We start from the raw sequence: 11,741 nt of genomic DNA, 5'->3' as shown, positions 1-11,741 counted from the left end.
AAGGAACTGTTTGGTTCCCTTATCCCCCAGTCTCCCAAAGTGGTATTCCTTTTTTCCTTTCAATAAGCAAATTTCTCAGATGTATAATAATTTGATTTAGAGATGCTGCATTAAGAAGTTTATCATTCTAGGGACGCCTGGGTGGCTCAGTTGGTTAAGCAGCTGCCTTCGGCTCAGGTCATGATCCCAGCGTCCTGGGATTGAGTCCCACATCGGGCTCCTTGCTCAGCAGGGAGCCTGCTTCTCCCTCTGCCTCTGCCTGCCATTCTGTCTGCCTGTACTAGCTCTCTCCCCCTCTCTCTCTCTGATAAATAAATAAAATCTTTAAAAAAAAAAAAGAAGTTTACCATTCTAACTAGAAAAAAGACCTTTGTTATATTACTCAGGGTATTTCTCCAAGGTATTTAAATTTATCTATAACCCTGTGGTCCAAGTTCTAAGAGATACCTATAATTAGATGTAATTACATGTCATATGAATCAAACAGCAGCATATCATGTTTCAGTTCTGCTACAATCCACCTTGCACCTCTTCTACATTATCTTCCCACCTCCCTCATTGGAGCCTCCCTTATGACCACCACCAAGAAAATATCTATAAATTATATCTTATCTTGAAAACTGTCTGGGAACCAGCTCCCCCAAGAGCCTGAAATCAAGTGTGATAACAGGGACACAACATTGTTATAATGTCTACTTTTCCCTGAGGAAACTATCTTTGATTTTTGACTTTAAATCTCTGTTTAACAGCCCCCCCCCAAAAAAAAAAAGGGTAGCTGCAATTGACCTGGCTGTCTGGGTCTAAAGGGGCATCCTCTGCTCTTGTGTTTGTTTTATAGCTCAGTATCCACCATACAAGGTTTTTGCTTTTTTTTTTTTTTTTTCCTTGCAGTTTCTTGGAGCGTAACAGCCAAATGACAGTGTGATCTCTCGTGGATGTCACCGGTGCAGTTCCTGGCCTCCTTTCCGAGGATTTTCTTAAAAATGAAAGTCTTAAACTCTCTCAGGAGAACTCTGGGAGGAGTATGAGGTCCAGACTGATGTGAAGAAGTGAACATCTCCTGGAGATGTGTTTCCATTCTGCACTCAGGGGCCTGGGATTCTTCAGAGGACTCTTCTAAGGGATTGGATGTGGGCAAGGGTCCTAGAAAACCTGGTCATCATTTTCCATCTTCTTCTTCTTCTTCCTTTTTTTTTTTTTTAAACAAATTTCCTTTTTGTTTCCCAGCATGCTGTATTCTCCTTGCAGATTGTTTTAAGCTGCGTAAATGAACCACTTAATATAAATAGCAGTTTGTTAACCTAGTTAGTATCAAACTTACAATCCCCCCCTTCCCCTAATTCGCTAAGTTTTCCTCAGCTTTACTAAGCAGATCCAATTTGCTGGTTTCCTAGTATCACAATGAAGCATGGGCAGATATGCTGTTGCCATGGAAACAAGGTAATTGCTCAGAGGATTCATCCTGCATGGGTAATATTGAACTAACTGCTGTACAGTTTCTCATTTATTACAAAACATTTGCAAGGAAAATGTGATGTGTTTCCCAATGTTAAAGTGTTTGCCTTTTTTCAAGAGGCCAAGTAAAAATTTCTTATTAGAATAAATGCTAAAAGGGATGGAAACTCTTCGGTGAAAAGTGAGTTTACAATATGCGGAGGTAACTGAGGACACAAAAATCAATTGGTGGGCCTTTGGCCTCGACTGGGTGGAAGATGTGAACCCGTCTCTCTGGGTCTCAGGTGAGTTTCTGCAGTGATTGTCACCAGACTTGTCCTGTAAGGTAATATGAGGCTGGAGTGTATGCTCTCGTGTGCAGCTGGAACATCATTTCATATTCCCTACTCTTCAACTGTGCCCATAATGATCTGATCAACTTTTTCTGTCCTACTTTTCTTTTCCTTTGTCTGACTTCCCAGTCTCACCCATACTAAATTCTTCTAAAACAGGAAACATTCTGGGGGACCCTGGGTGGCTCAGTTGGTTAAGCATCCAACTCTTGATTTCTGTTCAAATCATGATCTCAGGGTTATGGAACCAAGCCCCACACAGGGCTCCTCACTCAGCGGAGAGTCTGCCTGAGATTCTCTCTTCCTCGCCCTCTGTCCCTCCACCACCCCCTCCCACTTTCTCTCTCTCAAATTAATAAATAAATCTTTAGAAAAAAAGAAGGAAAGCATTTGTCTCTTCTCCCTTTACTTGGACATTATAGATTTTACCACAAGTTTTAATTCTATCCTTAAAACACCACCATGTATGTGATAGGGTCCCAGCAAATTGTCACTGAAAATGCCTTCAGACAGGGTGTTCATTCTTCTTTGGCTCCAGTGTTATCCATAAAACCAACCAACTAGATCAGTGTTTCCCAGCTTCTTGTCCTTAGTTCACAAGGGGCTTCACAGAGAGCATGGCTTAAGGGTAAGGCTACTCTGCTTTTCTAGTTCTGGTGCGACCCCACCCCCAATCTCTAGCTTAAGAAACCTCATTATATACTTTCTCAGGGCACACCAGCTCATACAGCCCTGCCTACTCCTAGTTTGACATTGACACTCATGGTACTCGAGCCAGAAGACCTCCAAATTCACTTTCTGTTCTGATGCTCCACAGTTCTGGGACACTGTTGTCCATTCACCTTAAGGAAATCTGCTCTGACCAGGTTTGCTTAGCATATCTTTTAGGAACTCCCCAAGAGTCCATGCACACTTTTATTGTCGCCCTCACCATGTTTCACTGATGTTAGCTCTTTACCTCTCTGTCTTTCCCCAGGAGACTTGAACTCCTCAAGGATGCATCTGTTACTTACTCAGAGTTGTTTGCATGTGGCCTGCGCAAAGGGTAACAATGGATCTTCAATAAATATTTGCTGAACCCAACAGTTGGTTGGTTATTTGTGTTTACATACTTATGTTGTCCAGATTGTTGCTCTATCCGTGCATTAAAAGCAGATCCCAAGTAGAGAGCTTTTGCAAACCTTTGCTAATGTGGCTGTCACATCTCCTGAAATGTATTCAAGTTCAACTAGCACCAAGAAGGGTTAAGAAACTGGTGGGTGGCTAAATGAAAGTGACCAAGCTTAAGGAATACATTTGAGGAACACTTTGGGGAATTCATTTGTATTCTTATCTGTATAACATCCTTCCCATATCAAGTTTGATTAGCTTGGTTAAGTGGTGTAGTATTAACATTCATGCTTTACAATGCTTAACCAATTGTTTATTCATTGTGTTATTAGTTGGATGGCGACTTTGTTGCTTGCTTTTAAAGGCCACAGGATGGAGACAAATCATGACACCTCCATTTCCCCCAGAAGAATTATAGAATCAGATTTCAGTTTCACAAAAATAACTAAAAACAAAATATATGCCCTTATATGAAATGTCAACCAAAATTAATAGTAATCTATTTCCCTTAGAGCGTGAACTGGACCCATACAATCAATTAGCAGTAAGCGTGTCAAAATGTACAGGACACAGGTTGCTAGGTGCTTTAATCATAATTTTATTTGCCCGAGGCATTTGAATAAATGAGATGAAATGTTGCCTCAAGTCCCTGAATCTTTGATAGATAATTTCTGGACCTCCTGCTGAAATAGTGTTGGCTAATCTTCTGCAATAAATTCTCTTCGTGATTGTCACAGCCTGTAGTAATAGACGACTTTTTCTCCCATATGTTACTACGCCTGAGTGCAGAGAGATGACACGCAGGCTGTGTGTATGTCTGTGAAAATGCAGCTGTGTGCGGGGTTGTTTTTTTTTTTTTTTTTTTTTGTGAAGAGAAATAGCTTTCTCCAGAGATTCTGCTGAAAACCCCATTCCTTCTCCCAAATAGCAGGCACTTGATAAATATTCATTGAGTCACACTCCATTTTGTGTTATAGATTGGTATTCCCCACATCTGTAGGATCGGAGAGCAGAGTGGAAGGGTGATTAAACTAGGAAGAAAAGTCTGGTATGATATCGTAGCAACACAGTCATAGGTGGATGTCCAAATTGGCGATTAGAAACACAAAGCACAAATAAGCTTTAAAGATACATTTCCTTAGCTTTATAGAAGGACACAGGCAGATGCTTTAACAAATGCGGCATCATCTCATGGGGGCCCAGCAGCTACTCAAGTACATAGGTCCTCTCTCCTGCTTTCCCACTCAGAGCACATGCAGCTGTTGCAGACAGGAGCCAAGTCTTCCTCACATCTTTTATGCTGTTCTAGTCACATAGGTCCAAGTCTTGCCAGCTTTCAGCTCCACAGCCCAAGTGTGCTTCTACAGATGAGGCGTAAATACAACAAATCTAGTACAATATTCCAACTTTATCTTAAAGCTGCAGTTTTCAAGGAAGCAATGCAGTGAGAAGACATTCTGTCCTGCAGCAGCCCAAGCCTGATGAAAACCCTTGACACAGGTATTAGTTTCCATATCACTTGAACTGCAAAAATAGGTAAAAGAAGTGATTTTTAAAAAGAGAATTCTATTTTCCACTGACTTTCATTGTCCAATTGGAGAGGTGCTCATGGGGAAAAAAATCACTTTAGTAGAATGAGATGAAAATTTCAACCATCAAGGAAGAGTTTAAGATGGTTGATCAATCCCACAGAAAAATAATTGTCTGTGCATGTAACTGAACAGACAATTGACTGCTTGAATTAAAACCCATAGAGTTTCTTCTTCGCAGTGCCTTTCAACTCTTTGCCTGGTTCTGGATACTTGAATATCTCTCCCAGTCAGAGAGATCTCTCCCCTGCCTAGCAACCCACTTACACTTCTATAATCAGGATGATTACCTTTTAGTGGAAAGCTTAATTTTGGTACAATGCTAACATAGGTCAAATTATTCAAAATGGGGTACTCAGGGAAAAAAATCACTAAAATATTATGAATAGTGGAAACATAAAATTGTAAGGATTAATTTATGTGATGTTACTAAAAATCTTTATAGTGTAAAATTTATCATGATCTCCCTCAAACCCTTGGCTAAAAAATGCTGAGAAACATGGATTATCATAATTCATCTATGTCTGCTTTTCCTGTTATGCAAATTGCCATTTGTGGTTTCTCTTTATTAATGCTTAAATCCTTTACTTCCAATTTTTAAACTTTAATAATAATATTCCTATCATTCCCTTCAGTTTTCTCCATTTAGGGACTTTATATAATTCATACATAACTTGTAACAACACAGGTATCCCACATTCTCCATTTAAATAAAGTTTTGCTTTCAATGACATGATTTAGTAAATTGAGACTGACATCTTTTTTGTTTGTTTTTTTAATAGATTGATTATTTCACTCAGCATGTTTAACCAAATTAAAAATCTTAAATTCACCAAACTTGCCATGAGAGGGGAAAGAAAAATACATCTTTGAGTTCATAGGATGATAAAGATTAGTGAAAGAATGTTTTCAAACAGGACCATCTAATTAAATTCTTGCTAACCGCCCTCCCACACCCTAATTACTTCAATGTCTTTCTTTCTATTGAAGAAAGATGGATTTTTCTTCCAGGTAGATCCTACCTGCTGTGCTCCAAGACAATTCAATAGCACACATGACACCACAAGATATGCTTTCTGCTTTGAAATCCTGGCAACACTATCAGAAAAATCAGTCAGAAAGTTCCCAGTTAGGTCCCATCTTGGTTGATCTGTAAAAGAGGGATCCAGGCTAGTTCTTATACCCCCGTTTTTGACAGAGGAGATGGGGGCTGAAAAATTTGTCTCAGAAGCCACTGACCCAGCATACATTGCAAATTCATAAATATTTTTCCCTTTATCTGAAAATTATAATTTAGTTCATATCTCCTGAACTGACCTTTATCACTTGATGAGCTCTGACTCAGCAAGCCCTGAAGAGGATAGATGGAATTTTAAAGTGCCAAATTTGATTGCAGCTAATTTGTTAATACTTATGGCCTCAATCCACAAGATGAATTATGTGAGCACGCAGCAGTTTCCAGGAGAACATTCATGAGAAGCTGAGATTTGGAGTAAGAAATGATAGCTTTGAAAAAAAAAATCACAGATAAAATTTTAAGATAACTTTTAGTGAGTCTAAAGTAATATTGTGGTTATTTTGCATAATACATAAAATTTGGAAACATGCAAGCACATCCATTTAACCCACACCGTCATAAATATTTATCACCTTTTGAGATCACTTTACTATGACACACTAAGCTTCAAGACACCAATAACCATGGTCTGATACCACCTTTTAAATTAGAACAGTTAAAGAAAATAAAATGATTTGTTTCTATCCAATATACTCTTTAATTTGGTTTGCTTGTATCAAGGAAAACTGCCGTTGTTGTTGAATATGTATGGGGTTTGTACATCTTTAACCAAGCTCTTAAAGTATTAAGAGCTATCCTGAGAGACTGAAATAATAGAAGAATATGATAATACATATATTAAGTGCAAACATTTTTAATAAGACCATTGGAAATCTCCTTCTGGTAGCACGTATTTTAGGCTGCTGGGAGTTAAATGGTGTTTTTCAAGTGATGAGTAGTACATGGTTCTAAAATATGACATGTAAAAAATGAGTGTATTCCTTGATATGGGGCATTGTTTTATAATAATATTTAAAAGTCTATGGATAATTTGCTATGTCTTTTCACATTTGGTCAAGGTCAAATGAAGGCAACCTTATTGATTTAGAAGTCATCATGTTCTTAGTGAAAATATAAAACTAGAGATCTGTCATTGACTTTGTCTCTGAGTCATTAGAGACTAAGAATCGTATCAAGATTATGACATTATCCACTATAAAGTACGGAATAAACCATATATCAGCTTCATACTATGCAGACATGGTACCAAAGACTAAGAAGAGCTCATCTTAAAAGTACATCCTTAACAAATGCCAAAGCAGAAACAAAAATGATAATTTAAAGGGTAAAAAAATCATTTTTTCCTCAAGACCAATATCTAACACATTTCAATTAATCATTAAATGAGCAGTGAATATTCATCTCCAAGACTACTTTGCATGAAGATAAATTTTATGTGTGAACAGTTTTTATTTAAGTCCACATCTATTTTAAATTGCATGAAGAAAATGTCTACTGTTTTCCCTATTTTATTGTCTTTGGGAAAAGCACTAATACCGTCATCAATACTGCAATTGCTCTCATGATTTTATAATACACATTTTATTTTCTGGTTCTCTGTAGAGCACAGCTTCGGGAATGGCAGATCTGTATAAGATATAGGAAAGATCCATTTTCATCACGGGAGGACGTAATTATTATATGGATTCCTCTTTGTCTTGATCTGACTACCAGTCCTGATAGTCATGCATATCCAATAACAAAACTTCATTTCAGTCTAATTTTGCAGAAAAGTTTGGAAAGATTATCACTGGACCCAGAAGAAAAGCTATAGCTGACCAGTAATGTTCTGCTGGCACTGAGCCTGATCTTGCTGAGACGGGAGGGGTGCTGGGGGTTGAGACAGGCAGGCCTGGTCATCCTGCACTGCTCATGGTGGGACCTTCAGTGCAACCTTCAGTCTCTCTATCCAGTAAACACTCTTCTGTCTGCCAGCTGAATATTTACATTGCACTGAATTCCCATAAGAGTTGTGTTTAGAATAGTACTTCATACCCGAAATAGTCTACATTTAGAAGCATTGAATTTTTGACCTGAAAGCTAAGAGAACATTTATTCCCACCCATCACTTAACAGAGGAAGACACTGAAATTCAGAAGATTAAATGACTTTTCTGAAGCCATGAAGGTTTTTGGTGACAGGGACCAATATTCTCAATGATGGCTCAGAGCTCTTGCATTTCCACTTTCAGATAATTCTTCCTTAAATAGTTCCTAGTATAAAATCTATGGTAAAAGTCTGCATCTTTCCATCTAAGCTTTTTTTTTTTTTTTTTTAAAGTTTCAGCCATGGAGAGTTTTATATTTTATTTATGTAAATTATGCAGTGAAAGTTACAATATAGAGTTGAGGAAGAATTCGAATAAATGAATGTATCTAACGTTTCAGATCTTGAGTATTAATCAATTATATGCAACAAAAGAAACCACCTATTAATATTTCTGAGATGTTGTAAATTCAAAGAAAGCAGGCACAATGTCTAATGAAACCCCCTGTTGCCAGCACATAGCAACTTATCTAGCACATGGTAGATACTCAATATATATTTTTTAATGACTAAAGAAAACATTTTGGTGGTAAAGTGTCAGAAAGAACCAAAATCATGCTTTCAATGTGTATTTAAAATAGTTCTCTGACATAAAATTGCAATGACAGACCCCAAGGGGTTCACATACCTTAGGGACATGTCATTAAAGAGAAGCTCAGGAAGGTGACAAAGCTGGCATATGGATCAAGGAAAGGTTTTCTCAGTTAGGAAAATCAGGGGCCTTTAAGTGTACCTGCCCAACAAATGTGCAAACAAAACAAAAACAAACTCAGAAGATTGGAAAAAGGAGCAGGGACACCCAAGTAGGAAGAGACAGGTTTAAAGCAAAGTATAGAGAGAACTGGAAACTTACAAAGAGGAGATAGGATGCTGGTGACACTTGCCTAGATCTTAGTGAAGTCTGGAAATGACATTGTGGTCTTGTCTTGCTGCCAAAGCTGACAACTATAAGGAGCAAAATAATGGACTCTTGGGAGAGGATCAGGATGGGCAGGGGTAATAAACTTTCTTCCCAAGGGATTTTGTTGTGTTCAATTTTTATTTCAACTTCATTTCTTATTGAGCAAGTCAGCAAAATAGTTCTCCTTTCAACCACTTCTGTAGAAATATGTATTCTACTGGAAAATGGAACTAGACCCAAAGTTACATAAAAAGTAATGTGGTCAAAAGTGAAAGAGAGGGTGGTGGGGTAATGGACATTGGGGAGGGTATGTGCTATGATGAGTGCCGTGAAGTGTGTAAACCTGGCGATTCACAGACCTGTACCCCTGGGGATAAAAATACATTTTATGTTCATAAAAAAAATTCAAAAATTTAATAAAAAATAAGTGAGAGAAACTTTTTTAAAAAAGAGAATTCATGTTAGAAATGAGATTAAATATACATTTGAAATGGAAACAAAGTATAAAAAAAATTTAGAAATTAAAGCTAGGGGCACTAGGGTGGCTCAGTGGGTTAAGCCTCTGCCTTCGGCTCAGGTCATGATCTCAGAGTCCAGGGATTGAGCCCCACACCAGGCTCTCTGCTCACCAGGGAGCCTGTTTCCCTCTCTCTGCCTACTGTGATCTCTGTCTGTCAAATGAATAAAATCTTAAAAAAAAAAAATTAAAGCTACATTAGAGTGTCTGGGTGACTGAGTCTGTTAGGCATCTGCCTTCAGCTTAGGTCATGATCTCAGGGTTCTGGAATGGAGCCCTACATATAGCTACCTACTGAACGGAAAATCTGCTTCTCCATCCCCCTCTGCCTGTCATTCCCCTGGCTTGTGCTCTCTCTCTGTCAAATAAAATAAATTATATCTTTTTTAAAAAAGAAGTTAAAGCTATGTCATGAAGATAAGTTACCGTATGGGGTAGGGGTGTGGTGCATAACAACAAATAGAAATAGGTTAGTGTTCTTAAAGCAAGAAAATTGAAACAAAAAGTGTTAGCAATTATTAGGCCCTCATTCTTGAGGAGTCTTGTGTACCTTGAGGATAAAGATTCCCAATTCTCTTATCTGCTGCAGATTTAGTGTTAATAGGGAAAAAAATGAATGAAAGCAAGTGAAAGGATTTGTGTCCTAAACCCAAATGAGCATGACATAAGATTTTAGAGATTTGGGAGGAATTATGTCTTAGGAAGCTCACCTCTGAGGCTCTGATCTCAGGTAGACCCCTCCAATGAAGTCTCTTTTACGCAGTCAGTGGTTAAAGCGAGATTAAGGTTTTCTTACTCTGTGCGCGCTGCTCAAATGGCGGTGAGGGATTAGAAAAAAACCTACATTTTCCTTCAGTTTTCTTTACCCGGGTTGTTGCTGAGATGCCTCATTTCCTGAAGAAACAAAGCCTGAGGGAAATACATGAACACTTCTGCAGTCTCTGAAAAAAAAGTTTTCAATGTTTTGGGGTGTGGTGTGTCCAACAAGCTAAGAGGTTGAAATCTTCATGGAATGTAACCTCAGAAAGCTGTGAGGTGCTCCCAAAGTTTTTGAGACTGATCATGAGATAAAATGCTAAAAATATGTTGGGACTAAATTAAAAGGAAGGTCAGGACACAGCCATGTCTGAATGGGAAACATAAAGCACAGTGAACACAAACTGATAATGCTGAGGAAAGAGATCATTTATTGCTCTTCCATTTTTCTTTAAAGGAACAAGCAATAAAATTGAAATGAATGAGCCAATTTTAGACCTAATTTTCATACAGCATCATTTCTCCTGAAGGTTCACCAAAGGTAGAAATCAAAGAGAAAAATAAATACGAAACCAACTTATTTCATCCCCAACCCAACTCCTTGAAGAAAGACTCTAGATCTTGCCTGAGGGACCCTTTTTAAAATACAAATTCTGAACTACAAATTTTGAAGCATGCATTTTATTTTTATGTGCACATGCTCTTAACTTGATGTTAATGCAGAGCTCAATAACCATACCCACATATGAAAACACACACACACACACACACACACACACACACTCATAACCAAATTTGCATTCTACTCTTTCTCTCTGTGTCTCTGTGTTTTTCTTTCTCTGTATATCCATCATCTATCTATCTCACTTACCCATTATCTATCTACCTATATTTATTGATTGATTGATAAGTCATTTAAAAAATGGTTTCGTTCTGTGCTGGATAGTTTTTTTTTTTCCTCCTCCTACTTGGATCTATCTTTTTCTCATTGGCATATATGTCTGCTTTAATTTTTTCTTTGGAAATAAAAATTGTTGTTTGACAGAGATTATTAATAGGTCCTATATGATTCTCTCTTTGGAAGTTCAGACTGTCCAGAGCAGTGAAAGGTCTGAAATTTCACCCTGCTTGCCAACTAAAAAGGTAGCTAGTCATAATCTTATGGATACTAGCAGAAGACATGGGAACCTTGTATCAGAGACAAAGGACCTTATTATTCATGGCATGGCAGGCTTTATAGGCTTCGTGTTCACGTTGATTTCCTTTGCCCCCTGGTCCCAAATGGGTCACACAGAGGAGCCCACGGGGACGTAACACACACAGTGGTTCTGTGTCTCAGGTGATGAACTTGAGCTGAGGAAACACAGTCTTTCAAAGAAGCTGTCAACAGACAATGCTCAGTCTTTGCCCCATAGACGACATCTTTACTACCCTGGACAGCAAAAATAGTCTGTCCTCTGCCCCAGACGGAGACACTCTATTTTCCAAAGTTGTTTACTTTACAAACATCATTGAAAAGATATTCCAGAAAGAAAGACTATCCATGACTTTCAGCAGAAATATGAGAGACCCAAAGAGAATTGTCTCCCGATACAGACTTGTTCTGCAAGTTCTCTGCAAATATGCTCCAATTGTTCATATTATTAACAACCCAAGAGATAAATACGTATCACTTCACCTGTCAGTTTCCACTAAGTTCTCTTGTCAGATAATAACTCTATTTTTCTTTCTTTCCCCGCTCCTCCTCCTCCTCCCCTTCCATCTTCTTTTAAAAATCAGTCCTGGGACAGAGGCATCCTTCTCTTGCTTCTGTGTTCTATCCCTGAACAGTTGTTCCAGCACGTGCCACATTTGTACAATCTATTTTCTCTTTCTTACCACCTTTCCTCTTTCTTAGTTCTATGTTACTTGGCAGAAC

The 11,741-nt window shown here is 38.2% G+C and overlaps 1 long non-coding RNA gene across 1 annotated transcript; it reads right to left on the bottom strand.

Moving 5' to 3' along the window:
- Positions 1-3,784: 3,784 nt before the first annotated feature.
- Positions 3,785-9,914, bottom strand: LOC131833143 (uncharacterized). The gene is made up of 3 exons (XR_009354337.1): positions 9,778-9,914; positions 5,804-5,992; positions 3,785-4,421 (listed from the first exon to the last, which is right to left on the bottom strand). It is a non-coding gene; the product is annotated as an uncharacterized LOC131833143 (long non-coding RNA).
- Between the last annotated feature and the right edge of the window lie 1,827 nt (positions 9,915-11,741).

The sequence above is a fragment of the Mustela lutreola genome, chromosome 6 (assembly GCF_030435805.1).
Source record: "Mustela lutreola isolate mMusLut2 chromosome 6, mMusLut2.pri, whole genome shotgun sequence".
Lineage (NCBI taxonomy): Eukaryota > Metazoa > Chordata > Mammalia > Carnivora > Mustelidae > Mustela > Mustela lutreola.
Note: the sequence above shows the minus strand (reverse complement) of the source record. Positions and strands in the feature narration are given on the sequence as shown.